The following is a 5,459-nucleotide window of genomic DNA, read 5'->3' on the forward strand; positions in this document are numbered from 1 at the left end:
CCTGTCTGGGGGCCCCCCCGGCCTGCGGATGAGTGACGTCACGGGCAGAGGAATGTGGTGTGCTTGGAGCGCTCTCCCCCCCACGGAGGCCGGGGCGGTGATGGGGGCTAAATCGAGATCTAACTGGAGCTCCGGCCGGGGTGGGGAGGGGTGGGGAGGTCCGAGCAACCAGGGGATGCGGGGCTCGCATGGGCATCCACCGGGAGGGAGGTGGGGGCTCCGGCTGCCCCCCCCCCCCCCCCCCCCCCCCCGCTCCTCACCGTGCAGGCCAGAGCGCGGGGCTCAGGAGGCCCGGACTCAGCCCCTGTAGCTGGGCGACCTTGGCCAGGTTCCCCAGCCTCTGCCTCTTGACAAGATTCAGATGGTAGCCCCGCTGTGGGTGGAGAAAAGGACGAAGGATGGCCCCGATCCCTGTCCCCCTCCCCCCCACATCCCCCCACCCCCGCCCCACGGGGCTGGGCACGTGCGTGAGCCGGGAGTGGGGAACCAGAGAGGAGAACTTGGCTTGTGCAGCTGCTGCGGAAACCGGGCTGCTGCTTCCTCAGAAAGGCAAACATGGCGTTACCCCCGCCGGCAAGTCCGCCCCGAGGAGGGATTTCAGGAGAACTGAAACGGGAACTCTCCGCAGCAGCTTTGCTCACGGCCGTCCAAAGGTAGCGCGAGCCCCACGTCCCTGCATCAGCGTGAGCGGGGACCAAAGCCTGCAGCACCGCTCGGCCGCAAGCAGGAACGAGGCACGGACACATCCGTGACACGGGGGGACCTCACCCACATCACACCGCGTGTGAGGGGCCAGACCCAAAGGTCCCGTGGTTCCACGCGGATGACAGCCCCAGAAGCAGTGAATCCCCAGACACGAGGCAGAGGGGCCGTGGCCAGGGGCTGCAGTCACGGGGAGAGGCCACCTCTTGGGTGTGGGATCTCCTTTGGGGGTGCTCACGATGTCTGGGAACCAGAGAGAGGTGCTGGCTGTGCAACATTGCGAATGTACTAAATACAGTGGGGCCTTGACTTACGAGTGTCCTGACTAATGAGTTTTTCGAGATACGAGCCATCTCTCAGCCGATTTTTTGCTTTGCGTTGCGAGCTAAAATTCGGGTTACGAGCCAGCTTCAGATACCCCACCGCTAGATGGCGCAGCGAACGTCACAGTGAACGCCACAACGTCAGCCCAGCATCACCTGTCTCACTCGTTCACTTTTGATTTGACATACGAGTGATTTGAGTTACGAGCTCCTTCACAGAACGAATTAAACTCGTAAGTCAAGGCCCCACTGTAACACTGAACGGTGGGCTTTTAAATGTTAACATACGTCACGTGAATTTCACCTCGATTTTTTAAAAAGTGGGGTGAAGGGGAGTCCGTATAGTCCGTTCTGCAGAGAAGAGAGGACTAGTCCAGAGCAGACCTACTGTCACACAACCCCCACCCCCCACCCCCCCACCCCCTGTGGCCGCCACAGCCCTCGGCAGATGGTCCAGGTCCTCGTTCTACACCAGGAGCCTGGGGCTCCGGCCCGAGCGAGCGCAGCTGGCGCTGGCAGCTCTGGGCTCACAGTCAAGTCCAGCGCCTCCCAGCCCCGTGTTCTGTAAGGAAACTGATGAACAAAGCAGCTAGAGCCATGTGCCCGGAGCCACCGCAGCGGCAAGGGGCAGGGGCCCCGGAGGCCCCGGAGCCCCGAGGAAGGAAGTCGTGGGCACTTGGGGGACACAGAGGGACAGGGAGGTGTATAGAGGCACAGCTCGGAGAGGACAGGGCCCCCAGCAGGTGCACCTCGTGGGCTGGAGAGCGACGGGACTGGTGTGCAGAGCTGAGGGCAAAGGAGCCAGCAGGAGCTCAGAACAGGGGCTCAGGGGGCCGAGACCAGGCCGTGAAGGAGCCGGTCGGTGGATGCAGGAGAGAGGTGGATGCAGCCCGATCCTGGAGGGCCTGTGCCAAGCCCTTCCCTGGCATCTCCCCTGAGCATGGGGCCCACGGCACCACCTCGGGACGGAGCCCAGAATTGGGATCTGGGTGGGTAGGTGGGCTGGGGAGGAGTCCTTCAGAGAAACTACAGCAGATCCCATCAAAGCGCGATCCACCGCTCACCAGTGTCACCCCTCTGAGCCCCAGCCCCCTGATGATGATGATGAGGAGGAGGAGGAGGAGGAGAAGGAGCAGCAAGCAAGGAGAGAGGAGCGGGCAGGGGGCAGGAGAGGCCTGGGCACCGGGCCAGCCTGGCTGGTGCGAGGCTGGGGCCGTGGTTGGGGGCCCAGGTTCAGTGGGAGTACGAGGACCCTGTGGGCAGAGCTGCTCCCTGGGGATCCTGGCTCAATGTTAGTCCCAGAAGAAGAGGGGCCCAGGGAAACCAGGAAAGCCCCCTGCCCCCGAGGATTTCCCGGCCTCCAGAGCCCCTAGTGCCACCCAGCAGCAGGAAGTGAGTAATCACCTCTCAAGACCAGGGCCAAGGACAGAGTGAGGAGGCGTGGCCAGGCTGGCTGCTGACCCACTGACCGAGCAAGGGGCAGTCCGTCAGCCCCAACAGGACCAGGCCTGGCCACCCACCTCCCAGGGCAGCAGGGAGGGGACAGACGGATGGGCAGATGGACTGGCCTCCCCGTGTCTCCTCTCCCCCCATGTGCTTCTCCCATCTCACCTTTGCACCAAGAATAGCAAGGACTTCACTCCCTGAACCAGAGGAGGGGTGTGGGGAGGCAGGGGGACAGAAACTGGGGGGACCCATTTGAAGGAGCCAGATGAGTTCCTTCTCCACACGCGTCACTGCTCCGTGAGAATGAAAAGCACACGCTCACACACGCCACGCAACGCGCCCTGTGTCATTTCAGGATTTCGCATGTGAGTTAACCGCGCTGACATGTGCGCAGAAACGCGTTGAGCAACATAAAGACGAATGGTAAGAGGTGTGCCGAGCATCTAAATGTAATTTCTCTTTACTTAGAAGGACATTCAATCGCCAATAGTGTATCTCTGGGCAGTGCGCACCCCCCCCCCCCCTCCGGGGGAATGACAGCTGGGTCTGTGCCCAGGGCTGGGTGGCCTCTGGGGACGGGACGGGACGGGGAACCCCGGGGGGAGGCTGTCGGGGTTCTGCAGGAGTAGCGTGGCCCCTCCTCTTCCTCTGAGTGAGCTGGGCGGGCTGGAGCTGGAGTCCGGGCAGGGCTGAGCCCGCAGGCCCCAGGAGAGCGGACTGAATGTGAGAGGGATAATGAGTCAGCGGCTGCCAAGATTTTGCAGGAAGGGTTCAGCCAACTTTTCTTATGTACAAAAGACATGCTGATCCAGATATTAATGAGTGTGAGGTGTTACTGCGCTCATAAGGATCACCTTTTGAAACGGTTCCCATCCCGGCTCTGCCCCAAACAGGGGACTGGCCCAGTGGGGGCTCCTGCCAGGCATGGGTGTGTGTCACTTGTTCCCTTCTCCCTAATAGTGAACAGCCAGCTGTGTAGACATCTGAGAAAAGAGTGGTAGATACAAGTGTAGGTGGTCATGGTTTTATATGACATAAAGATCTTTAGATGTCAGGACGCCACACAATGGCTCCACGGAAGCACCTCACGCTCCTGAATTCAGCAGGCTGGCATGTGGCTCCGGCCCCGCGCAGGTGCTGTCATCTCTGCCCGGAGTGTCCTGTCTCTGCTTTACTTGGTGGCTCTTGCCCTTCTCCTAGGAGACTGCCCAGGGCCCTTTCCTGGTGTGCAGGGCAGGGTCCGGGTCCTTCTGCATTGCGTAGCTGGGTGAGTGGGTGGTGGGTGGATGGGTGTAGAGATGTATGGATGGATTCAGGGATGGATGGATGGATGTATGGATGGATGCAGGGATGGATGCAGGGATGGATGCAGGGATGAACGGATGGATGGATGGATGGATGGATGGATGGATGGATGGATAGATGTAGGGATGGATGGATGGATGGAGGGAGGGAGGGAGGGAGGGAGGGATGGAGGGATGGATAGATGTAGGGATGGATAGATGGATGGAGACAGGGATGGATGGATGGATGGATGGATGGATGGATGGATGGATGGAGGGATGGATAGATGTAGGGATGGATGGATGGATGGATGGATGGAGGGAGGGAGGGAGGGATGGAGGGATGGATAGATGTAGGGATGGATAGATGGATGGAGACAGGGATGGATGCATGGATGCATGAGTAGATGTAGGGATGGATGGATGAATGGATGCAGGGATGGATGGATGCATGAGTAGATGTAGGGATGGAGGGATGGATGCATAAGTAGATGTAGGGATGGATGGATAAATGTATTGATGGGTAGTTGGATGAAAGGGTAGATACAAGTGTAGGTGGTCATGGTTTTATATGATATAAAGATCTTTAGATGTCAGGACGCCACACAATGGCACTTGGATGGAAGAAATGCAGGGCTTTCTGTTACTTTAGTTCCAAATGAGAGAAGGCTTCCAGGCAGAATCGCATAAGGGCTGCACCCAGGAGCAGGGTAACAGCCAGCTGCAGGGAACAGCTCACGTCCTGTAATCAGGCAGGCTTCTCAGGCTCCCTGTGGGTTGGCCAATCAGAATAATTTTGCGAGGTCTGAGGTATAGGGGCTCTCCACCACAGGGCCAATGGGGGGGTGGTCCCACGCACCAGGCCTGGATCCCAAGCCTCCAGGTAAGCCTTTCTGGGGCTCAGTCTCCCCATCCGTGTGATGATGGAGTCAGATTTCAAGACATGGATCAGAGAAGTTCCAGGAGCAGCCGGGGTCGGCCCCTCCCGTCTCTCCCAGCTCCTCCATGCCCACTTGAGTCTTTCTCTTTTGAAGGAAAGGCTTTAAGAGTTTCCTTATTTATTTTTAAAATATTTTTATTGATTTCAGAGAGAGGAAGGGAGAGGGAGAGAGGGATAGAAACATCAATGATGAGAGAGAATCATTGACCAGCTGCCACCTGCACACCCTACACTGGGGATGGAGCCTGCAACCCAGGCATGTGCCCTGACTGTGACCTCCTGGTTCGTAGGTCGATGCTCAACCACTGAGCCACGCTTAAGAGCTTCTTACAAAAAAAAGTTTGGAAGCCCCTTTGCTTTGCAGTTTTCTGCTTCCGGGAGTGCTAAGTGCTGGGAATTGTCAGCAAGTCTCCGGAGAGAAGCTGGGCAAGCCAGTCCGTGGAGCAGGGCGGGGCACCTCCCCGGGAGCTCCCAGAAAACAGAGTGGGAAAGGGGTTTCCGAGTTTGTGCTGCCCTCGCCCCGCGGGAGGCAGACGCGGCATAAAAATCATCCAACTGCCCTGCCCACCTGGCCAGCGTCTGTTTACACCTTCACTCAGGCACAAAACAGCCCTGCAGGGAACAGCCGTGATCAGCAATCAGCGCTGTGCTCACTCACAGAGTGCGCCAGCGGCAAGAGCACTCCTACCGGGCTCACCCGCCAAGCAGCCACCATCCGCACCTACGATCTCAGTTAGCTGCAAAAGGGGGCCGCAGGGAGGGAAC

The sequence above is a fragment of the Myotis daubentonii genome, chromosome 1, assembly GCF_963259705.1.
Source record: "Myotis daubentonii chromosome 1, mMyoDau2.1, whole genome shotgun sequence".
Taxonomy (NCBI): domain Eukaryota; kingdom Metazoa; phylum Chordata; class Mammalia; order Chiroptera; family Vespertilionidae; genus Myotis; species Myotis daubentonii.